The sequence below is a fragment of the Eumetopias jubatus genome, unplaced genomic scaffold (assembly GCF_037043125.1).
Source record: "Eumetopias jubatus isolate StellerSeaLion01/CBP00866 unplaced genomic scaffold, mEumJub1_p1.0 scaffold_4, whole genome shotgun sequence".
NCBI lineage: Eukaryota > Metazoa > Chordata > Mammalia > Carnivora > Otariidae > Eumetopias > Eumetopias jubatus.
The window spans coordinates 96,851,552-96,877,863 of record NW_028274810.1 but is presented as its reverse complement, the minus strand read 5'-3'; the positions used below and the strand labels follow the sequence as shown (position 1 = coordinate 96,877,863).

The 26,312-nt window shown below is 41.6% G+C and overlaps 1 protein-coding gene and 1 pseudogene across 1 annotated transcript in view; one reads left to right on the top strand and one right to left on the bottom strand.

The window, feature by feature from the left end:
• Positions 1–26,312, top strand: part of KAZN (kazrin, periplakin interacting protein) — a 1,069,448-nt gene that overhangs the window by 382,307 nt on the left and 660,829 nt on the right. The window lies entirely within an intron of this gene.
• Positions 22,816–24,315, bottom strand: LOC114213253 (cell division cycle protein 20 homolog pseudogene; annotated as a pseudogene).

Genomic DNA, 26,312 nt, shown 5'->3' with positions numbered 1-26,312 from the left:
AGAGATGACAGCTTTGACCGAGATGGTGGTCACTGGCCATCAATGGAGAAGAGCAGAGAAGTTGGCCATATATGCAGGAGGTTCAGTTGCCAGATACTGCAACACCTTTTCTAGAGAAACCAAGAAGGATTTCTCTTCCACAAATTTGTTTAGCATTTCATAAAATCTGAGTGCATCCCTGGGGTGCATCCCACTTGTGAACACCATCTGTCACGAGAATCAGGGGGAGAGGAAGGTGGAGAGTCCTTGTGTAACCTGGATGTGAAGGTATACACCCCACTGGAGACCTAACCTACACTCTGCAAGCTTGTGGCTTTCAGAGTCTTGGGAAAGAAATCGCATTTATACCAATGTCAGACTCAGCCTTGGGGAGGGTCGATAAAATCCATCTGTTGGAACAATGAAGACTTCATCAAAAGAATCTATGGAAATGTCTTGGACGGAAAGCTCGGCCTTACAGCTCAGTGAGCCCAGGACGTTATACACCCAGACCATAGGCCATCCCCACAGTTGGGCTTAGTGTTCCGTCCAGGAGGTTGACAAAGGCCAAGTGCACGGTCATAATTCACGTGTCCCTGTTGCATTTGCTACACATGCTGAATGAGAAGTGATGAAAGTGGAACCTCCAGGCCAGAATCAGAGCAGAAGGTTTGATCCTGAGTGTTCTCTCGGCCAATGGCTCTCTCTTCTTCAGACCTACCAACTCCCTGCTCTTGATTCTACACCTGTCAGCTTGGGGCAAACATCTATAGGTGTTCATCATGGGGTTGATTTCGGCCACTCTCTAAGTCAGGACACTGAGGTAGAAGAGACACACCTCTCCAGAGTGTACCTGAGCCTGAGCCTGAGCCTGCAGGGATCTAACCATTCCTGTGATTCATACCAGGCTGTGAGCACCCGCTTCACTCTTGGACAAGGTGCTTTTCCTGTCAGGAAACTTGGTTTGATGTTTCACAGGCCTGTCAGCAGATGAAGGAAGACATATGGCAGCAGCAAGATGCATGCATTAAACACAGAAACCTCTTCAGATCATGACTGTATGGGCCTTTCCTCTGCAGAAGACACTTGGCAGGCATTCACAGGAGCCGAGTCCCAGACATGGAGAATTCATCAAGTGTGAGGCATTCCTTGCCTTCCAAGGCTGGCCCCTGATCTGCTGGGTCTCAGCCCAGATGTCACCTCTGCCAGGAGGCCTTCCTTGATCACTCCACAAAAGCTGGGACCCTATGTCTCTTTTTTCCTATTACAGCACCTCATTTTTCCCTTTGTGGCACTTAAAATAATCTTATTTGTTTACTTGTTTATTATCGACTCTCCCAGTTAGACCATACGCTTCTTGAGGACTGAGACCTCCACCTTCACTATCCTGCTGCCTAGCACAGGATCTGGCACTTGGACATTTGGTGGATGAATGAAAAAAGGTGGGACATGTGCAGGGGAAAACAAGGACTATTTGTTGATAATATCTTTGCCTATTTCAGCACTGACGGGCTTCCCTGAAGCTGTTCCAACTCAATGCTATGGTTGTAATGAGTGACAGATTTGGGAGCTGAAGTCCCTTGAGTCACAGCAAAGTGTTGGGCAGTATAGACAGGTCTATAATGAACTTGTCTCATTTTCTCAAATCAGTGCAGATTGGGCGCCTGGGTGGCTCAGTTGGTTGAGCGACTGCCTTCGGCTCAGGTCATGATCCCAGCGTGCCAGGGTCGGGTCCCGCATCGGGCTCCCTGCTCAGCGGGGAGTCTGCTTCTCCCTCTGACCCTACCCTCTCTGTGCTGTCTCTCTCACTCTCTCTCTCTCTCTCTCTCTCAAATAAATAAATAAAAATAAAAAATCTTTAAAAAAAAGGAATTCAAATCAGTGCAGATTATAATGTGGAAGCAGGTATGACATCTCCCATCTTGTACTAGGAAGGACTGGAGAAAGTGAGCCAAGATCAATAGCAAGTAGGAATCTCAAATGGAGTTTTGTGAGCATTTTCTCAGAATCCCAAAGAAGAGTCATCATGGGTAGCAATGACACTGAAGCAGGCATATCCACCCAGAGGCTGAGTGGATGAAACTGTTAACATTGAGGGAACTATATGAATAGAGGCTAGGCTCCTGGGTCTAGCAAGAATGTCTTAGTTGATTATTCCTGCTGGACTCCGTGAAATTATATGCCAGATGGTATGTACAAGTGTCCATATCCAATTATCTGAGAACGGGGATCATAGTTTTTTCAGAAGAGTCTATAAGAGGGTTAAAGATTGCTACACATATTTCCCTATGAGGAAGATCCTATAGATCATAAATCTATAGAAACGAAATGCAGGAAAGTATCTTACTTCTTAGTCCCCAAGGATCACCCCTCCCCTTGTCTTGCCAATCATGGCAAGCAGCATGGAAGGAGGGTGGTTTGATGGGGTTCAGTATCAGCTATGAACTAGTTGGAGTTATGTGAGTGCTATGTCTTTACCTGGGTACCTTGGCCTCCCGTCTTGGTTTAGCTCTTGGTGGTACATTTCATTCAAGTTATAGACTCAGGATTCTTAGGACCATATCCCTGCTTGGTGTTTTCGATGATTAAATAAAGAAGCCAAAGGAAGTAGATGTCAGTGTTTTGCAAAATGTGGCCCAGGACTACCTACATCAGAATCATCTGGGTAACTTGCTAGAAATGCAGATCTCCAGATCTCTCAAGCCCTGACAGACTAAATCAGTCTATAAGAGTTGGGGCAGGAATCTACATTTTTAAAGAGGCTTTCCATGTCATTCTTATGCATAACAAAATTTGAACCTTGACCCCAGTAGGAGCTCTCAAATGTTCTCCAAGTTGACCGCAGAGTGAACAAAGACTGCCTTTGCTTGTATTCCTCTCCTTTAAGCTTACCTCACCTCCCATTGCATCCAAGAAGCCTTTTTCAGACTTCTCCAGTTTTCATTGATTTTTTTTTCCCCCACGAATCTGGTACCCAGAAGTCTTGCCTTATTCTCCTTTCCATTTATGTCACTCTGGTCTCCCTAATTCAGTTAGAAGCAATGAACTCCTCAAAGGCTACTTTGCACTCAATCCAGTGCCTCATTTATCTCTAGGGGGAAGGAGAATATCCAGTAAACAACCTTTCTTCCAGGGTACACCTGCCTCTCAAAATGTCAGCAAGTCTGTAAACTTCACCAATAGAAACCAAGTAGTCTTAGCTTACCAACCTCAAGTATTGATGGTGGGCATGTCTTTCCTCAAGTATTGATGGTGGGCATGTCTTTCCATCTGGAAATCACAGTCTCTTCCTGCTATTTCTTTTGGTTTTCCAAGGCTGTCATTCCTGTTGGTATTTACTTTGGAAGTGGTAGGAAATAAGCCCTGAAGAATTTGGATTACATTCAAAGATGCAATGAGCTGGTGCAAAAAACTCACGGGTGCAATGAGATGGTGTAAAAAAACACACGGGTCACAGTGGTTTGCAAAATGCTCAAAGAGTTTCATCTCCCAGTGTTTGACTTTCATCCATCTGCTCAACAGGACACTTTCTTTGAGGTTCAGGACTTCAAGGGAAGGGTGTTAATCTTCATGTTTCCCTGAGGATGTGGTCAGGACCTTGAGAAAAGGATTGATTGGAGCTCAGGCCAAAATGTGCATGAGATGGTACACATCTGTGTGCTTCTCACCCCTGATTTCCATCTCACGAGGCCTGGATATCTTTGATAAGCTTCAGTGAGCATCTGGAATTTTGGAAGGTTGTGAAAATCACATTCTCTGAGAAAGTTTGGTTCATTCCCCAGCCTCATGTCAAACATTGCTATTTTTTTCTTTTGGGAGTCATCCATAAGGAACCAGACAAGGAACTCATTTCAGGGCATTTGCAATGATCTGGTAGGCTTCTGAAACCAGTGGACTTCAAATATATTCCCAAGGGTATATCTGAGTTTCATAAAACCAGTCAAAATCTCTTTTCAAGTGCATGTGGCATTACCACACCACAGTCTTAATGCATGACGTCATGTGCTCTTGCATTTTCCCTTCATTCTCGAACAGTTGGCCTAGTAGCTGCTCCTGGAACTCATAACAAAGATGTCAACTGTGGAAGTTGATGAAGTCTGAGGACTGTATTGTCTTTCATCAGAACATACTTTTTGGAAGCCTTTAAGAAGCACAATGGCTCAGCAGCCCAAGCTCATTCTTTTTAAATAAGAAGACAGATCCATGAGGCTTTGCAAAAAAGGATTCGCATTTTAAAAATTAATCATACACACAACTTGGCTCTTCTTTTTTCTCTATAGAGTCACACACCCCTGCATTTTAGAAAGGATATAAGTCCACTGCATTTTCATTGGCCTGTGTCAGCTAAGGTTTTACAAGTTAGATTGAATTGAGCACATCCTCACTAGAAAACAGCCAGCTGAGGAAAAGACCACAACATTCTCTACCATAATGTACAAGCCAGTAAAATCCATTATGGGAGCGGAATCTGCTGCCATGGTTTGGGAAACTAAATATAAGCCATGATAGTAACATTATAGAAGCAATTTATTTCTTGGCACTTAGGGATATTTTCGAGGGTCTGGCAGCTCCCTAAAATTGACTGCAAAACCATGAATGTCTATGCAAACTTGAGTTTTAGTGGCAGAAGAGTCTCTAACTCTCATCAGATTTTCAAAGGGGTCTCTGACCCCAGAAAAGGTTGAAAATCAGCAAGCATAATGCTGCATTCAAGATCACATGTGCCTGATTGCTGAACCTGACAGCAGGCTGCACTGTGTATCAAAATGATATTAATTCTGAAGACAGTGGAGGCAAAGATCTGAAATCAAGATTACCCCAGATCATGTAGGGCATATAGCAGTCTGATAGAGAATGATCTAAGGGACAGAAGTGGACTCTTCTATTTTTTTTTAATTCATGAACCTTTCACTGAACATTTGGGTGGCAAGGTCTCTGCTAGGAACAAGAGTTCCAAAGATGAATTGGCCTCAGCTCTGTCTTTAGAGGGCTCACAATTTACAGTGAGAGGCAAAGCATTCCCTTTTGCTTCTAAAATTATGGCTCATATATCTTTGCTCTGCTGTAAGAAAAATCCAGCAGAAGCACTATGGGTTCAGCAGTTCTAGTGTTAATGGGATGGAGTGGAGAAGCTCTTGTTGCTTTTGGAAGCCCGTGATAGTTCAGAAAATATGAGACCTCTCCCTCCCTCTGGAAAATACACTCATCTTGCCTGTCTGTTCATTGCACCTTCTCCCCATCAGGGGAGGAAACATAACAATTTTTGTTTCGAGAGATTAAATTGCTTGGCTGACTGTTGTGGCCCTGGGTGGGATGAAACTAGACATCGTTAATGGAATGTGTAGCTGCCTTTTTTTTTTTTTTTTTTTTTTTTGTGGATCGTTTTGAAAAGTATTTAGCTGGAGAGCATTAGCACAGCTTGGGCAAAAGTGCTTTGTGGGAAAATTAAATACCCATATTTCTCCATCTCTGTGACTGCTCCCTGAGTGTGGCCTTTTAAAGGGGGTCCTGGTGAAGGCCTGTGAGTTGAGGGCTGGCTCTGAAAGCCTGTGGACCACACCTGAACTCAAACCCAACTGGTCCTTGCTTTGTGGTTCTCACTGCTCACAGCCAATTTGCCAGAGGCTCCCAGCCTCTTCGACAGGCCACCTAGAAAGGATTGAAAGGCATGATTCAATAGGAAGGAAGTGAACTTGGGGTGGAATGGACTTTGGTCTCCCCTTCACACCTTCCTGATTTTAGCTTGTTTGGATCCAAAACTCTGCTATTGAAAACTGCCCATCCTCGCTGGGAAAGTCAGCTGTCCTAGGCGGCTTCTGGAAAAGGAATGCTTTGTTCTGTGCCACCATGTGGACCAGGTGAGCTGCTGGAATTCGCTCTCCCAGATAGGGCCTAAATGTTGCCAAATTTATCTCCAAACCAGCAGCATCTAAATGGTGCTAGGCTCTACCTACAAGGACACTTCCACAATCAAAGTTCATTCTTTGAAGGACAGGTAAAAATCTCCTTTTTTGGCCATTTGGCTCCACTGAAGGCTTAGAGGTGAAGTTAGCAAAATGTGATCCCCATGTCCCCAATTCTTTCTATTTCACTCAATTTTGTGAACAAGGGGCCCAATTCGGCCACTCGTTCCAATTAATTTGTTCTCAGAATCTGCTCATCTCATTTATGTGGAGCGGAACCTTAAAGCACTGAGCAGAAAGCAGAGTACACAGGGGGATTTAATAAAGAGATGCTGACCCCAAGCAGTGCCAAATTCATATGTTACTGCCTTCTTCGCAAAGTCCTCTCTGGTCCTCCCACTGAAATAAATTGCTTCTCTCCCACACCTGCCACTCTCTGTACCTGTCCTGCAAAACACTCCAAACTGCCTTGGCCATGACTTAGTCACTCATATGGGGCCCCCATTTCTATATTCTCCCACTGCCATGCTAGATACTCAGTAGTGCAAACATTTTGGTTAATTATAAAGTCTACCCAGCCCTGACATTTTGGGCTGCTTCTCCCTTCAATGATAATCACACAGCTATTGCTGACACCTCTGTCGCTCAGACACTCTATGTTATTCCATATATATATATACCACTTGCTACAATCCACTATCATTATCCTCCTTCACAGATGAGGAAGCTGAGATTCGAAGAGAATAAGGAGCTTTCCCCCAAGACCATTAGCTACTCTAGTGTCAGAACTTGAACTCGAGCCTGTTTACCTTAAAAGACTGTGCTGTGGCTTCACAATGGGACACTGCCTGTCCTCAGATGCCCACGACAGAGCCTCCAGCTGAGCAGTGTTTTCCACCCTTGAATTGGAAAACAAACCCTATGTACAAAGATGCAGTAACATATGCGGTTAGCTACCAAGGGATGCTAAAGTAGTGGGTGAAAGTTTTATGGGAAAGAGGATATATACAAGTCCCAGAGTATCTCCCCCCAAATTATTTATTACATGGGAGAAATAGTAACTTTTACATTGGAGAAAACTGGCAGATCTGACCTTAACCCAGTAATAAAAGCCAACATCATTGATATGGGGACAAGAGGGTATCTTGTGTCTCCTGGTAGGAAGTGCTATGGAGGACATAACATCACTCTGGTCTTCCTGCCAAAGATGCGTAACTTGAATCTAATCATGAGGAAACACTGGAATGTGCTACAAAGTTTTGAAGTCTCAAGGTCAGGAAGCAAAGAAGCGCTAAGGAGCTATTCCAGATTAAAGGACACTAAAGGTTCCAGACTAGAAGCAGCTAAACATAATGATGATCTTGGGTTGTACCCAAACCAAGGCAAAAATAGCTGTATCCAGGATCTCTGAGACAATTGATGGGATTTGAATATGGACTATGAATTAGAAAATAGTATCAATGTTAAGTTGTATCAATGTTAAATTTTCTGATTTTGATAACAGCCTGTGATTAGATGGGAGAATATTCCTAGGAAATGCACACCACAGTATTTAAGGTTATAGAGGCACAATATCTCCAGTCAACTCAATAGTCAGGAAAACATACTAAGTATGTAAAATGTATGGAAAGAATAATAAAGCAAGTGAAACAAAATATAAACAGTAGGTGGATCTGGGTAAAAGGCATATAAGAGTTTCATGTACAATTCTTAAGTTTTCTGTAATTTTCAAAAGAAATCAAAATTAGGGGTAGCAATTCTTATATCACACAAATTAGATTTTAAGCTAAAGACTGTAGTTAGAGATACAGAAGGACACTATATCATTTTTAAAGGGTCTATCCAACAAGAAGATCTAACAATTGTAAATATCTATGCCCCCAACATGGGAGCAGCCATATACATAAGCCAACTGTTAACCAAAATAAAGAGTCATATTGATAACAATATGTTAGTTGTAGGAGACCTCAATACTCCACTCTCAGCAACAGACAGATCATCTAAGCAGAAAATCAACAAAGGAATAAGAGCTTTGAATGACACACTGGACCAGATGGACCTCATAGATATATACAGAACATTCCACCCTAAAACAACAGAATACTCATTCTTCTCGAATGCACACAGAATTTTCTCCAGAATAGACTATATACTGTGTCACAAATCAGGTCTCAACTGACACCAAAAGATTGAGATTATACCCTGCATATTCTCAGACCATAATGCTTTAAAACTGGAACTCAATCACTAGAAAAAATTTGAAAGAAATTCAAACACTTGGAAGCTAAAGACCACTTTGCTCAATAATGTTTGGGTCAACCAAGGAATTAAAAAAGAACTTAAACAATTCATGGAAACCAATGAGAATGAAAACACATTTGTCCAAAACCTATGGGATACTGCAAAGGCGATCCTAAGGGGGAAATACATAGCCATCCAAGCCTCACTCAAAAATCCCGAATTTGCCAACTAACTTTACACCTTAAACAACTAGAGAAAAAGCAACCAGCAATGCCTAAGCCACGCATTAGAAGAGAAGTAATTAAGATTAGAGCAGAGATCAATGAATTAGAAACCAGAAACACAGTAGATCAGATCAATGAAACTAGAAGCTGGTTCTCTGAAAGAATTAATAAGATCGATAAACCACTGGCCAGACTTATCCAAAAGAAAAGAGAAAGGATGCAAATTAATAAAATTATGAATGAAAGGGGAGAGATCATGACTAACACCAAGGAAATAGAAACAATTATTAGAAATTATTATCAACAACTATATGCCAATAAATTAAGCAACCTGGCAGAAATGGACACCTTCCTGGAAACCTATAAACTGCCAAGATTGAAACAGGAAAAAATTGACAACCTGAATAGGCCAACAACCAATAAAGAGATTGAAGCAGTGATCAAAAACCTCTCAAAAACCAAGAGTCCAGGGACTGACGAATTCCCTGGGGAATTCTACCAAACATTCAAAGAAGAAATAATACCTTCTCCTGAAGCTGTTTCAAAAAATAGAAACAGAAGGAAAGCCTCCAGACTCATTCTATGAGGCCAGCATTACCTTAATTCCCAAACCATGCAAAGACCCCATCAAAAAGGAGTATTTCAAACCGATATCCCTGATGAATATGGATTCCAAAATTCTTAACAAATCCTAACTAATAGGATCCAACAATACATTAAAAGGATCATCCACCACAACCAAGTGGGATTTATCCCCAGGATGCAAGCGTGGTTCAACATTCACAAATCAATCAATATGATTGATTGACACATTAATAAGGGGAGAGAGAAGAACCATATGGTCCTCTCAGTTGATGCAGAAAAAGCATTTGACAAAATACAGCATCCTTTCCTGATTAAAACTCTTCAGAGTATAGGGATAGAGGAAACATTCCTCAAGTTCATAAAATCCATCTATGAAAAACCCACAGTGAATATCAACCTCAAATGGGAAAAAGATGAGAGCCTTTCCCTTAAGATCAGGAACACGTCAAGGATGCCCACATTCACCACTATTGTTCAACATAGTACTAGAAGTCCTACCAACTAAAAGAAATAAAGACAACAAAAGAACAACAAAAAGAAATAAAAGATATTCAAATTGGCAAAGAAGAAGTCAAACTCTCTTTCTTCACGGATGACATGATACTTTATGTGGAAAATCCAAAAGACTCCACCCCCAGATTAGTAGAACTCATATAGCAATTCAATAATGTGGCTGGATACAAAATCAATGCACAGAAATCAGTTGCTTTCTTATACACTAACAATGCAATTGTAGAAAGAGAAATTACAGAAACAGTTCCATTTACAATAGCACCAAAAACCATAAGACACCTCGGAATAAACCTAACCAAAGAGGTAAAGGATCTATACTCTAGGAACTACAGAACACTCGTGAAAGAAATTGAAGAAGACACAGAAAGATGGAAAAATATTCCATGCTCATGGATCAGAAGAATAAACATTGTTAACATGTCTATGCTGCCCAGAGCAATCTATACCTTCAACACCATCCCGATCAAAATTCCAATGACATTTTTCAAAGTGCTGGAACAAACAATCCTAAAATTTGTATGGAATCAGAAAAGACCCTGAATCACCAAGGAAATGTTGAAAAAGAAAAACAAAGCTGGAGGCATCACGTTGACTGATTTCAAGCTGTATTACCAAGCCGTGATCACCAAGACAGCATGCATGGTACTGGCACAAAAACAGACATGTAGATCAATGGAACAGAATAGAGAGCCCAGATATGGACCCTCAACTCTATGGTCAACTAATCTTCGACAAAGCAGGAAAAAATATCTAATGCAAAAAAGACAGTCTTCAATAAATGGTGCTGGAAAAATTGGACAGCTATATACAGAAGAATGAAACTCGACCCTTCGCTTACACCATACACAAAGATAAACTCTAAATGGATGAAAGACGTCAATGTGAGACAGGAATCCATCAAAATCCTAGAGGAGAACGTAGGCAGTAACCTCTTCGACATTGGCCACAGCAACTTCTTTCAAGATACATCTCCAAAGGCTAGTGAAACCAAAGCAAAAATGAACTTTTGGGACTTCATCAAGATAAAAAGCTTCTCAGAGAAAGACATGTATCATATGACCTCACTGATATGAGGAATTCTTAATCTCAGGAAACAAACTGAGGGTTGCTGGAGTGGTGGGGGGTGGGAGGGATGGGGTGGCTGGGTGATAGACATTGGGGAGGGTGTGTGCTATGGTGAACGCTGTGAATTGTGTAAGACTGTTGAATCACAGACCTGTACCTCTGAAACAAATAATACATTGTATGTTAAAAAAAAAAAGAAGAAGAAGAAGAAGATAGCAGGAAGGAAAAATGAAGGGGGGGAGAATCAGAGGGGGAGACGAACCATGAGAGACTATGGACTCTGAGAAACAAACTGAGGGTTCTAGAGCGGAGGGGGGTGGGGGGATGGGTTAGCCTGGTGATGGGTGTTAAAGAGGGCACGTACTGAATGGAGCACTGGGTGTTATACGCAAACAATGAATCATGGAATACTACATCAAAAACTAATGATGTAATATATGGTGATTAACATAGCATAATAAAAAAAAGATAAAAAGCTTTTGCACAGCAAAGGAAACAGTCAACAAAACAAGGAGGCAACCCACAGAATGAGAGAAGATATTTGCAAATGACACTACAGACAAAGTGCTGATTTCCAAGATCTATAAAGAACTTCTCAATCTCAACACCCAAAAAACAAAAAATTAAGTAAAAAAAAAAGATATGAACGGACACTTCTCCAAAGAAGACATACAAATGGCTAACAGACACATGAAAAAATGTTCATCATTATTAGCCATCAGGGAAATTCAAATCAAAACCACATTGAGATACCACCTTACACCAGTTAGAATGGCAAAAATTGACAAGGCAAGAAACAACAAATGTCGGAGAGGTTGTGGAGAAAGGGGAACCCTCTTACACTGTTGGTGGGAACGCAAGTTGGTACAGCCACTTTGAAAAACAGTGTGGAGGTTCCTCAAAAAAAACTGAAAGTAGAGCTACCCTATGACCCAGCAATTGCACTACTGGGTATTTACCCCAAAGACACAGATGTAGTGAAAAGAAGGGCCATATGCACCCCAATGTTCATAACAGCAACGTCTGCAATAGCCAAACTGTGGAAAGAGCTGAGATGCCCTTCAACAGATGAATGGATAAAGAAGATGTGGTCCATATATACAATGAAATATTACTCAGCCATCAGAAAGAATGAATACCCAGCTTTTACATCAACATGGATGGGACTGGAGGAGATTATGCTAAGTGAAATAAGTCAAGAAGAGAAAGCCAATTATCATGTGGTTTCACTTATTTGTGGAACATAAGGAATAGCCTGGAGGACATTAGGAGAAGGAAGGGAAAAATGAAGGGGGGGACATTGGAGGGGGAGAGGAACCATGAGAGACTATGGACTTTGAGAAACAAACAGGGTTTTAGAGGGGAGGCGGGTGGGGGGATGGGTTAGCCCGGTGGTGGGTCTTAAGGAGGGCACGTACTGCATGGAGCACTGGGTGTTATACAAAAACAATGAATCATGGAACACTACATCAAAAACTAATGATGTATTGTATGGTGACTAACATAACATAATAAAATAAAAAAAATAGACAAGAGAAAGAAAAAGAAAAGTAGCATCAACTCAAGGTGGATCTAAAACCTAAAATTTTGAAACATACAAAGAATATTAACACCAAGAATGACACCAAGTAAAATCAAATAGTGGGAAATAAAATCATTCTGCACAAAATAAAAGTAAATGTGCCGTCTTAAGAAGACTTCAAGATATCTAGAGTTATCAAAGAGCTATCAAAAACACTAGCATCATTCCAAAGAAGTGAGAAATGATGCAAAAAAAAAAAAAAAAGATGGAGAAGGAAGGGAAAAATGAAGGAGAGGAAATCAGAGGGGGAGATGAACCATGAGAGACTATGGACTCTGAGAAACAAACTGAGAGTTTTAGGGGAGAGGGTGTGAGGGGATGGGTTAGCCCGGTGATGGGTATTAAGGAGGGCATGTATTGCATGGAGCACTGGGTGTTATATGCAAACAATGAATCATGGAACACTATATCAAAAACTAGTGGTGTACTGTATGATAACTAACATAACAGAAAAGATGATTTTTTAAAAAATTAAAAAAATAAATCAAAATTAAAAGCTGCAAAAATTTTTAGAGTAGTTGTTGAAAATAAAGGCTCTGGAGTTGGACTAACTGGTCTTAAATCCTGGATCTGTCAAGTATTGGCTGTGTGACTTTGGCCAAGATACCCAACTACTCTATGTCTCAGTTTCCTTGCTTAGAAAAATGGAGCTAATGAAGTGCTTACTCTTAAGATTTTCTGATGATTAAATGAACAAATATGTGCAGAGTAGAACGTGGGGCCTCATCAGCACTCATTAAGCATTAGCTAAGATTAGCAGTAAATGTGAAGGTCAACTGTACCAATTTCTTTGGTATTGTCCTGATATGTATGGATTCCTGTTTTATTAGATGCTCTCCAGGGGAGCAGTTCTAAAGACGAGCAAATTGTTAGGAGATTTGGAGGCCATTTCATCAAACACATGCTGTCCTTGAAGGGCTTGAATGCAAGGCAGTTAACAAGAATTAATGAGAAATTGGCAGCCTGATTTTTTTGGCCCAGTCAAAATGTGTGGAGTCTCGCTGCTAATTAAGTCTCTACATTTTTCCCAGAACAATGCCACCTGTAGGTTTGCCTGATTTATGTATTTATTTTTCCACATGGCAGCTACGTGAAAGAAAAACAACTAGCATTGTGAAAAAAGAAATGAGGTTTCCCCAAAACGCAACAGAGGAGCCCTTAAGAAATGATGGCTAGATTTTTGTGATACACCACTGATTGTCTAAAACTCCAATTATAAGTTGGAGAAGTATTGTTGAACTAATAAAGATTGATTTCTCCCTACCGGTTACAAGGCACTGTGCAGGACACCGTTGGGAGCTTGAGGGCGAATAAGATATGGGATAGTTCTCAGGTTACACTGCGCAGGACCTCAGTTCCGGAACAGAGTGACCAGAATGAGAGAGTCTTGGGATGAAGTCAAAGTGGTGGCCAGGGCCAGATTTCAGGGGCCTTGGAAGCCATGTGAAGGCATTTGGGCTTGATGCTAAGTATTACAGGAATCCACTGAAGCGTATTAACATAGGAGTGGATTAACTGACTTATATTAAAAAAAAAAAAAAAAAGTCTGGCTGTTGTGTGGGCCAAGTCCAAAGCAAGGAGATTAGAGAGGAAGGCTTTGTAATCCATCAGGCGGAGAGATGATGGTGCTGGACAAGGATGAGAACTGTGGAGAGAAACCAGTTCCCAGTGAAGTTATTTTGGAGGTAGAGCCGCTGGAACTTGCCAGTAAGATGGGTTGGATGGAAGTGAGGGGTGGTGAGGGAATGGTAGGAGCCGAGGGAGAGCCTAGTTTTGAAAGAAGGGTAGGATTTGAACATGTACTGTTGACAAGGAGGATATTATAGGCAGGGAGGCATGAGCAGAAACATGAGGTGAGAAAATGGAGCCCATGTCCAGAGAGGTAGGAGTAACTGGAATCTTTCTGGAGAATGAGGTGCCAAAAGGAAAAGCACAGTAGATGTGGTTGGAGCTGGAGTGGAAAATGCCAGACCAAAGAAAATGAATTTCTTTCTGCAGGCAATATGGAACCACCACAGGATTTTGTGTTTGTTTGTTTGTTTGTTTGTTTAAAGATTTTATTTATTTATTTGACAGAGAGAGACATAGCGAGAGAGGGAACACAAGCAGACGGGAGTGGGAGAGGGAGAGGCAGGCCTCCCGCCGAGCAGGGAGCCTGATGCGGGGCTCGATCCCAGGACCCTGGGATCATGACCTGAGCCGAAGGCAGACGCTTAACGACTGAGCCACCCAGGCGCCCTCCACCCCAGGATTTTGAACAGACTAAAGCCCCAGCAGGCCTCCACTGGTTAGAACAAGTCTACCGCCTTCCTACTGACCCATTCTTGTACTCAATGACTTAAAGAGTATTTTGCATCTAACATAAATTTCTCTATTGGTTCCATGGAAAACACACACACCCACGCATTGCCTACCTCACTGATTTTTAAAACAGTTTCACTTCCCTTTTAAGGCTGCTGGTGGGCCGTCATATTTACCAGACTATTGGCAATTTCACACATTCAAATTACAACCTCCCAACTTCTGCAAATAAAAGATCTTTATGTTCCCCAGTTGTGAAGTTTACTCGCAATTTCTATGCAGAGCGTTCTGTCTGTGCTTGCATTCAGAGGCTCTGTGAGCACATCTGCTCACTGCCACATTTGAGAATTCCCAAGAAAAAGAGGGTTTTGTTGTAAAAGGTCTGGCAGCCTGAGCTCTTTCCAAAGGATGCCTCGTGGACGCTGTGCTGGAGGGAAATTGTCACAACAGAGGCACCAACCCTGACAGTGTGGCCAACTATTAGTCTGACACCAAAGGAAGCCCACAGTGATGAGCTTGATAAGAGATCCATCAGGCTTCTCATCCTACTGATGAGATGACCTATTTGGGGCTTCTATAGAATAGATCATTCTGTCACTCAGTAAATATTTGAATTAGTGGATGGGAAAGGCCTTTGTAACCATGGTGAAAAATTAAAGGTTGGATGCTGTTCTTATCACATATTGAGCTGCAGGTAGACAAGAGGAGTGTAATGAGAGGTTCAGAGCAGGCAAGGACATCACAGTCAGACCTGGGTTGGAGTCCAGGCTCTAGCACCTCTTTGCCTCGAGACATTGCACTTTACCTCTCTCCGTCTTTAGTTTTTTTAGCTATACAATGGCATGATAAGAATTACTTGATGGAGTTGCCGGGATTATTCAATAAGACAATTTGTATACTGCTTGTATCTCATAATAAGTTCCCTATAAAGCTTTAACAATCCCTTTCTCATATAACCATCTTAAAGGCAGTTTTCTACATGAAGCCATTAGATGGACAGTGGAGCTCCTGGAGCTGTAGAAATTTAGAGAAGAAGCATCAGCGTAATAGAATAATCAGGAAGGCATCATGGAGACCAGAAATTATAGCTAAGCCTTGGGCCACAAGAAGGATGTCAACAGGTTTTTATTGTTCTCTCCTATAGCATTTCATACAGTGTATTCTAATTGAGATATGACTGATTCTAGAGAGGAGGGGTCATGCCTGATTCTTTCTTGTAGTGTTTCCTATGCTTAGCACGGTGCAAGATACCCAGAAATGGATTAATAAATATTGGATGGGTGGGTAGATGGGTGGGTGGGTGGATGGATGGATGGATGTAAAGAGAGAAATTTTAAGGGAATAACATTTAGAGAAGAGGAAAAGCAGTGCAAATGTATGGAAGTGGGGATCAGATGGATCATGACATGGTTTTGGCTCATAATGAGCTCATGATGCTTGGAGCAGAGGATATTTGATAGAGAACTGCAGGAAAATAAGTCCCCAGATATTAGAACAAAGTTCAGGCCCCCCTGTAGGCTGAGGAGAGGATGCTCACTTGATAGTGAAGTCAACTGGGGCATCTTTAGCTGGAGAATTTCAGATGGAGAAAGATGTTAGGACAGTTAGTCTGACAGCAGTGTGAACAAAGACCTAGAGGAGACAGAAATAAGAGGGGAAAGCCAGTCAGAGCCTGGCATTGGGAACAAAAAATAGAAATGACTCTGGGGTTAATGGATCCCGGTTCAAATCCTGGCTCAGACAAGTTGCCTAACATCTCAGAGTCTGTTTCCTCAAAATGTCTTACTTGTCGTCCTGTTCTTTTCTCCTTGCAATAAAATTACTTTCAGAATATCTTTTAAATAATTGTAACCACTCTTAGTACTAAGTACTTAACCTGCGGCAGAGCCTGCAACAGGGCTTTGCAGGCATTACCTGCTTTCCCTAAATTAAGTTACAACGGTTCTAGGAAATAGGTAGCTATTACCCCATTTAAGAGATGGAGAAACAGATATACAGCACTTTAATGAGCTGTGCAATCTCCTCCAGCTGATGGGAGAGGAGGGATTCATACCCAAGTCAGCCTGATGCCTCAGCTTGCCTTCGTTATTTTTTAAATAAGCTTATATTGAAGTCGAATGTGTAGAGTGAACAGCTCTTTCAAAAGACTTCCATCTGTGATTCCTCCCTCTGGTATTCACCCCTTTGTATAATCCCCACCCTTTGAATTTGGGCTGGTCCTAGTGACTTGCCTGTAATGAATAGAATATGACACCTGGGGGCACCTGGGTGGCTCCACGGGTTAAGCATCAGACTCTTGATTTTGGCTCAGGTCACGCTCTCCGGGGCGTGGGATCGGGCCCTGCGTCCGGCTCTGCGCTCATTGGGGAGTCTGCTCAAATTCTCTCTCTCCTCCTCCCTCTGCCCCTCCCCCATTGCTCGTGCTCTTTCTCTGAAAAAAGACAACATGACATGTGATGCAATGTCACTTCGTGATTAGGTTACAAATGCCTGTGACTTTCATCTTGGTAGCACTCTTCTCCCTCTTGGCTTGCATGCTTTGGTGAAACAAGCTGCCATGTTGGAGAAGCCCATGTGGTCAGCAACTGAGGGTGGTCTCTGGCCGACAGCTGGCATGCAGCTGAGGCCCTCAATCCAGCAGCCCACAAGGAACTGAATCCTGCCCACAACCACATAAGTGAGTTGGAAGCAGAGCCACCCCAGGCAAGCCTTGAGGTGAGACCGCAGCCCTAGCTGACATCTTGCTTCAGAGACCCTGAAGCAGAGATCTCAGTTATGCCATGCTCTCTTCCTGAACTACAGAACCTGTGAGATAGTAAATGTTTTGAGCCTCTAGGTTTTGAGGTGGTCTGTGGGTAGCAGTAGACAACTAATACACCACACAAAAAAGAAAAGTGTATAAATCACAGTGGTACAGCTTGATGAATTTTCACTGAGGAAGCACATTTGGTAACCAGAACTACCATCACTGATGGATGTAATCAAGAGATAGATCATCACCAGGCCCCCAGAAGCTGCATTCCTACACCTCATACTGCCCCCATCCCACCATCCCAAGGAAAATGACTCTCTTGAGGTCTAACACCGTAGGTTAGTTTTGCCTGATTTTGAACTTACATAAATGGAATTGATGCATAAATATTCTTTTGTGTCTGACCTCTCTCTTGGAGGCTGCCTTCTTTTTTTTTTTTTTTAAAGATTTATTTACTTATCAGAGAGAGAGTGGGGGAGGTCAGAGAGAGAATCTGAAGCAGACTCCCCGCTCTCAAGCACACAGGCTCCATCTCATGACCCTGAGATCATGCCCTGAGCCGAAACCAAGAGTTGGATGCTCAAAGAAACTGAGCCACCTAGGCACCATTTGGAGCCTGCCTTCTTAATCGCTCCCTAAACCTCATCAGTGGAACCAGTGAACTTCATTATTCATCTTGCTATGATTTTCATCGATCCCATATAACTAATTCTGTGTATGTATTCTGTATAACAAATTACCTCAAAACATAGCTGGAAAAAAAAAGGTCAGCTTTTCCTGTTTGTGGTGCTTATACTTTTTACAAGCCATTTAAAGAAATTGAACTACCTTGGTCCCCTAAATTCACTAGAAGACACCTTGGGCAAGTCACTTCACTTTTCGGAGCCAGGGTTTCCACTTGTGTAAAATTAGGTAGTTTGGCCTAATTTTAAGTTCCATCTGTGGAATCCTAAACTTGTTGGAAGAACTTCTGGCCTAGATCACGACATACTCTGTGATGTCATCCCTTTACTCAGGCATGTTGACAAATTTAAGTAATTTTCAAAAATCTAGTTTAATTTTAATGCATCCCAAAGACACATAAAACCTACCACTCAGGATGGAGAGATATTATGAAATAAATAATACATAAGATGTGAATTCCAAAAGGGTTGGGAATCATAGGGCTGGAAAAAAAATGATGGTTTGACTTTTTCAAGTGTAAAATGAGGCCAATAAAGACAAATTACAATGATAACTGCCTACTTCTAATCAGTGGCAAATTATGGGTAAGTGGGTAACTGGGCAGTTAATCCTAGAAAAAGGCATTCTCTCTGTGATATTTGATACAGATTTGAAAATTTAGCCTTGAATAAAAACAATTTAACTCCCATTGGTGATTTCTTTCCACATCGTACATATAAATACTTTCAGTTTGGTTATTCTGAGTTTGTACAGCCCTGTGTATGTATCAGGAAGACATTGTACTCCTTGGAGAAAAGAGAAGTGAGTTCTCGGGAGCCTGTGACATCCACTGTGGTCATCTTACAGCTAGACTTGTCTACAATTTCTAGGATCGCTTTCTACTTGAAGCTGATCACATTTAGAATCACACAATTTCCACAGCTTATTTACCAAATCACTTTTTTATTGAAGCAAAAGGAAAGAAGCGTTCTCCAAAGTCATTGCTCTGATGTGTACAGTCTGGCCTTGCTCACTTCATCGTGAGTTATCGCGGTCTCTGCACCCCATGGCCTGGTCCCATGGGATTCCCATCAGTTCTTAGGTTTCCAGGCCTTTTTGGTACAGGCCTGGCCCCTTCTGAAAGCTCCTTTCAGGAGGCATCCCTGCCCATCCCACCCGGTGACTTCTTCCCAGCTCCTCTCTAACTCTTACAGGTGACATGTCCCCATCATCCTTATGTTCAGTTGGTTTAAAAGTAAATTTTTTATTAAGGTGTAATTCACATATCATAAAATCCACTCTTTTCAAGTATACAAATCAGTATTTCTAGTATATGCACAAGGTTGTACAATTGCACCATTTTCTAATTCTGGAACGTTTTCATCACCTCAGAAAGAAACCACAGGCAGCCATTCCCCATTCTCCCTTTTTCCACAAGCCCCTAGAGACCACGAATCTATTTTCTGTAGCTATGGACCTGCCAATTCTGGGCACTATAGACAAGCAGAATCCTGCAATACGTAGCCTCTGGTATCTGGCTTCATTCACTCAGCACAGTGTTTTCTGCATCCATCCATGCTGTAGCACGTATGCGAACTTCATTCCTCTTTACAGAGAAATAAATTCCATTGTCTGGATATGCTGAATTCTGTTGATCCATCCATCAGTGGATGGACGGTGGGCTTGATTCCACTTTTTTGCTGCTATGGGTAATGCTGCTATGAGCATTCGTGTGTAGGTGTTTGTGTGATATTCATTTCCTTCAATGTATTTATTTATCTAGATTGATTTATTTATTATTTGAGAGAGAGAGAGAGTGTGTGTGAGCAGAGGGAGGGCCAGAGGGAGAGAGAGAGAATCTCCAGCAGCCTCCCCACTGAGCACAGAGTCCCATGCAGGGCTTGATCTCAGGACCCTAATATGACCTGAGCCGAAATCAAGAGTCGGACGCTTAACTGACTGAGCCACCCAGGTGCCCCTCCATCCATCTTCACAACCACCATGAAATGTCCATGAGGGCAAATTCCTTGTCTGTCTCATTCACTGCAATTTCCTTAAAGCCCTAGCACAGTGCCCAGCAGCTAGACATTTGTTAAACAAATACATAAATAACAGATCAATGAAATATATAGTATTATAGTATTCTGTTTTAAAAATCAATTTTACTGTTACCATGAATATAGACCATGTATATACCTGTTTAACCACCACCAGAGCCACAATCAAGATAGGAGACACCACAGCCAAGACATAAGACAATTACATAACCTGAAAATGTTCCCTCATGCCCTTCCCAGTTCATATCCAGCCCCCAATCCCAGCCCCAGCCAAACACTGAGCTACTTTCTAACACTACAGACTAGATCTGCCTTTGCCAGAATTTTATATAAATGGAATCCTACAGTATGTACTCTTTTGTCTCAAGTGTTTTGCTTAGCATGTTTTTGAGATTCATACCTATTGCTGCATGTATCAGTAGTTGTTCCTTTTTATTACCAAATAGTGTTCCATCATAAGCATATACCACAATTTGGTTATCCACTCATTGGGTAATGGATATTGGAATTATTTCCAGTTTTTGGCTTTTATGAATAAGGCTACTATGGACATGCATGCACAAGTTTTTGTGTGGACATATGTTTTCATTTGTCTTGGGTATATACCCAGAAGTAGAATTGCTGGGTCTAATTGAAAATGGTACTTCTAGAAGCTGCCCAACTCTGTGCAAAATAATTACGTTTTACACCAGCAATGTATGAACTTTCCAGGAGCTCCACCTCATCACTATACTTTACGTTATCAGTCTTTAAATTTCATTCATCTGAGTATATGTATTAGTATCTCTTTGATACTAATTTTTCATTTGAGTATCTTTGATGGCGTAATAATATTGAACATCTTTTCATGTGTTTTTTGGACTTTGGGGAAGTGTCTGTTCAAACTTTCACCCATGTTTTTTTGAGTTACACTCTTGTTGAGTTGTAAGAGTCCTTTATGTATCCTGGATATAAGTCCTCTGTCAGAAAAATATACAGCAAATATTCTCTTGTAGTCTTTGGCTAGCTTTTTCATGTTCTTAATGGTCTTTCAGAAAGTAAAAACTGGTAAAATCCTTAGTCTTTTTTTTCCTTATAGATTATGCTTTTTGTATCCTAATTGAGAAGTTTTTCTTACTTCAAGATCACAGAGATTATTTTTTCCTGTTTTTTTTTCTAGATGTTTTAGCTTTTATGAGTAGGTCTAGAAGCCATTTTGAGTTGATGTTTGTGTATGATATAAAGTAAGGGTTAAAGCTCATTCATCTATACCATCTATACCCAACCAGCATCATGTGTTAAAAAGACTCTCCTTTTCCCTTTTAATTCTTCGGATACTTGTTGAAAATCAATTGGCTGTACATATGTGGATCTGTTTTTGAAGTCTCAATTCTTTTCCATTGATATATATTCTATCCTATATCAATACCATATTGTTTTTTTTTAAGATTTTATTTATTTATTTGAGAGAGAGAATGAGAGATAGAGAGCACATGAGAGGGAAGAGGGTCAGAGGGAGAAGCAGACTCCCTGCTGAGCAGGGAGCCCGATGTGGGACTCGATCCCAGGACTCCAGGATCATGACCTGAGCCGAAAGCAGTCGCTTAACCAACTGAGCCACCCAGGCGTCCCAATATCATATTGTTTTGATTACTGTAGATTTGTCACGAATCTTCAAATCTGGTAGTGTAAGTTCTCCCCTTTTGTTCTTTTTAAAACTTGTTTTTTGCTATTCTACATCCTTTGCATTTCTATATAAATTGTAGAAAATCATATTGATTTCTATAGGAAGTCCTGATAGGATTTTGATTGGTATTGCATTGAATGGGCAGATCAATTTGGGGAGAATTGACACATTAAAAATATTTACACATTCAATCCATGAACATGATAAATCTCTCAAGGTTTTTGAAAGGTCTTACTTAAAAAACATTTTTTTAAAAGGTCTTACTTAAATTCTCCTGGCAACATTTTGTAGTTTTCAGTATTCAGATATATATTTACAGGTATATAGATATACTTATTCCTATGTATTTCATGTTTTATGGTATTGTAAATATTTCTAAATTTTAATTTCTAATTCATTAGCATATAAAAATAGAATTAATTTTGTACACTGACCTTGTATTGCTCTTGTTAGACCCATTTACTACTTATAGATACTTTTAAAAAATATTCCTTTAAATTTTTTCCCCAGATGATCATGTCATCTGAAAATAAAGTTTTACTTCTTTTCCAGCTTATATGCTTTTTATTCCATTTTCTTGACAAATTGCATTGCCCAGAGTCTCATATGTCAAATATGAGTGACAAGAGTGGGCATCCCTTTCTTATTTGTGATCTAGGGGAAAAACATTCAGGTTTATACTCTTACATAGGATTTTGGCTATAGGTTTTTTGTAGATGTCCTTTATCATTTTAGAGAATTTTTCCTATTCCTACTTTGCTGAGAATTTTTATCATGAAAGTATATTGAAAATGTCAAATGCATTTTCAGCATCTGTTGAGGTGACCTTATGGTTTTCTTTATTCTGTTAATAAGATGAATTACACTGATTGGTTTTCAAATTTTAAACCATCTTGGCTTTCCTGGGATAAATCTCACTTGGTCATGGTATATTACTACTTATATATATTACTTACATATATTGCTTTTACTTACAGCAATTATGTTAAGAATTTTTGAGTCTGGATTCCTGTAGTTTCCATATAATTGTCTAGTTTTGATGTCAAAGTGACTCCAACCTTATAAAGTGAGTTGGGAAATGTTCCCTTTATTTTCTGAAAGAGTTTATGTAGAATTGGTTAATTTCTTCCTTAAATGACTGATAGTACTCATGAGCAAAGCCATCTCGGCATAAAGGTATTGTTTTTTCTGGTCAGGTTTTTTTTTTTTTTTTTTTTTTAGAGGGAGACATGACTTTATTAGAAAACAAAACAAAACAAAACAACTGAGGTGGTGAGTTGGTCCTTAATGGATGCCTTGGTGGATGAGGCTGCTCTTCGCTGCACTGGCCTTCTCCCGATCCTGCCACCAGGCAGGGTCCAACTCAAAGCAGCACCACAGCCGCAGGGTCTCATTTGCTGCTGCTGAGGCCACGGTGGCCCCATCTGGGCTTATGGTCAGACTTAGGACCCTGGCAGTGTGACCTTTAAGCTCAGCCACCTTGGCCATGGTTGGGTACTTTCAAATAACCAACTGGTTCTGGGCAAAGCCATGGCCTGAGATGAGCTCCCTCTAGTGGGGAGACCAGAGGATGGAGCACACCTGGGATTGAGCATCCACAGCACTCACACAGGACCCAGAGCAGACATTCCAGATTCGAATGTGTTGGTCGCTGGTGCCCCCTCCAGTTGCCAGGACATTGGACTGCCAAGGAAACCAAGCTACAGCCTTGACAGCCCCTTAATGCTGGAGGTGCATGTCTGCAGGGGAACCCAGCCACCCTCTCCAGGAGCACTAGGCCACACATTGACCAAGTTATCGTTGCCACCGCTGGCCAAAAGTCATCCATCTGGGGCCCAGCGCAGCCCACACACCTCTTGGCTGTGGCCGCTCAGTGTGGCCACATGGTGTTCTGCCACCCGAACATCATGGTGGTGGATGTGGCCAGAACGTGAGCCACTGGACGCGATATGGCTATTCCAACACAGGGAGCTCACACGGGCAGAATGGTCATGTTTCGAAGCCGCTTCTGCTGCCGCACATCCCGCAGCTGCACCTCCGCACTGCTGGTACCCACAGCCAAGTAGCTGCCCTCTTTGATCCAGGCCGCAGAGGATATATAGTTCCCAGGCTGCTCCATTTGCAGCAGCTGCAAGATGTCACCAGACCTTGTACTCCACAAGTACACGCTGTTGTCCTACGCCACAGCCAGTACCTTCCCAGAGCTCCAGCCCACAAGGTTCGGGTAGTAGTCATTCGGGATTTCAGGGGCGTCCAGGATTCGGTCTGGCAGGGAGGGAATGTAACGGCAGGTCTTCCGGCGGGAGCCGGGCGTGGCCTTCTGGCTGTAAAGCACTTTCAGTCTGTTCTGGTAACCCTCTGGGGCATTTTGTGGTTTTCCACTGAGCCGAAGGATCTTGGCTTCTTCCACATCAAAACCGTTCAGGTTCCGAAGCCCAGGCTTTCTGATGTTCCTTCTTGGTGGGCGTCTGGCTATCTTCAGGCTGGTTTTCCTTGCTCAGGAGGAAACGGGCCGCTTCCATCTGGGAAGCACCACGATGGGGGATACAGCGGTCACCGCCAGGTTTGCTGGGAGTGGTCTGAGCCTTGGAGCTGGGTTTGCCGGGAGTTCGGCCTGGGGTCCTGCTGGCGCTGTGGGATGGGTTGGCTGCCCGCATGGGTGAGGGAGCCGGCCCGCGGCTTCCTTAGCTTTGCACTGCCAGCGCGTGCGGGGGGTGCATTGGGGATGGGGGCGTCCAGCTGCAGCAGCGAGTGCAGGTCACTCTTGAACACGAACTGCGCCATGGCAGCGTCTGCAGAGGGAGGAGTCCTTGGAGTGGGTGCCCGCCGAGTCCTTCAGCCCCCAGCAGGTTCCAATCCCAGACCGTTCTGGTCAGGTTTTTAATATGAATTTAATTTCTTTTAACAAATTCAGGATTGTTTATGTTTTCTACTTTTTGGTATCAGCTTTGCTTATTTGTGTCTTTCAAGAAATTTGTCTATTTCAGTTAAATTTTTAACTTATGGAAAAAAGTTGTTCAAATTTGTATTGTTTTTCTAATGTCTGTAGGATCTCTAGTGAAGTAGTATCCAGTGATGTCCTTTTGCATTCCTCATATTGGTTATTTGTGCCTTCTCTTTGTTTCTTGATTAATCTAGTTAAAAGTTTATTAATTTTGTTGACTTGTTTTGCTTCATTGATTTTTCTTAATGTTTATCCATTTTCTATTTCAGTGATGTCTGCTCTTATTTTTACTCATTTGAATTTAATTTTTTCTTCATCTAGGTTCTTAATGCAACACTCGGATCATTGATTTTGAGCCTTTTTTTGCCCTCTTTATAGTTATAAATCCCTAAATTTTATATGTTGTGCTTTAATTTTAATTTAGTTCAAAATATTTTCTAATTTCCCATATGATTTGGTTTTGGGTTTTTGTTTTTGTTTTTTTTTTTTTGATCCATGGATTATTTAGAAGGATGTTTCCTGGGAATTTTTCGGCCATTTGCCTGCTCTTGGTTTCTAATTTAATTCTATTGTGCTGAAAGAACATAGTCCGTATGATTTTAAATCTTTTACGTTTACTGAAAGCCTCCCTTGGGGGCCCAGCATATGATTTATCTTGGTGAATATTACCTGTGTACTTGAAATGGATGTATACACTGTTGTTCTTTGTTGGAGCAGTCTATAAATGTCACTTAGGTCAGATAGGTTTTAAGTGTCATTCACGTTTTCTATATATTTACTGATTTTCTGTCCACATCTCCTATTGATCATTGAAAGAAGAGTGTTGGAGTTTCCAACAATATCCGTAGATATGTGGCTTTCCCTCTCAGTTCTGGCAGTTTTGTTTCATACATTCTAAAGCTCTGTTATTTAGGATTGTTATCGCATTTTGATGAATTGAGCCCTGTAGCATTTCATAATATTCCTCTTTATCCCTATTAATAGTCCTTGTGCAGAAGTCTGTTTTTCTGATGTCAGCATAGCTACTGCAGGGACGCCTGGGTGGCTCAGTCAGTTAAGCATCTGCCTTTGGCTCAGATCATAATCCCAGGGTCCTGGGATAGAGTCCCGCATCGGGCTCTTTGCTCAGCAGAGAGCCTGCTTCTGACTCTGCCTGCCCCTCCCCCGGCTTGTGCTCTCTCTCTCTCTCTCTCTCTCTCTCTCTCTCACACACACAAATAAGTAAATAAAATCTTTAAAAAAAAAAAGTATACCTACTGCAACTTTCTTGAGTCTTGTTGACGTGCTCCAGGTTTTTCCTGCCTTTGACTTTCAACCTATTTGTATCTTTATATTTAAAGTAGGTTTCTTGTACATAATATATGGTTGGGTCTTGCTTTTTATATTTTTATTTTTATTTCTTGATCCAGTCTGACAATCTCTACCTTTTAAATTGTAACGTTTAGATCACTTTTGATGTGTGTATTTATTATATGTGTGTGCAGCAGTCTACCACCTTGCTGTGTGTTTTCCTTTTGACTTATCTGTTCTTTGTTCCCCTTTTCTCCCTTCTTTTGGATTTGTATTTTTTAAATTTTTATTGTTATGTTAATCACCATACATTACATCATTAGTTTTTGATGCAGTGTTCCATGATTCATTGTTTGCGTATAACACCCAGAGCTCCACGCAGAACGTGCCCTCTTTAATACCTATCACCAGGCTAACCCATCCCCCCACCCCCCTCCCCTCTAGAACCCTCAGTTTGTTTTTCAGAGTCCATCGTCTCTCATGGTTCGTCTCCCCCTCCGATTTCCCCCCCTTCATTCTTCCCTGTACCTCTGAAACAAATAATACA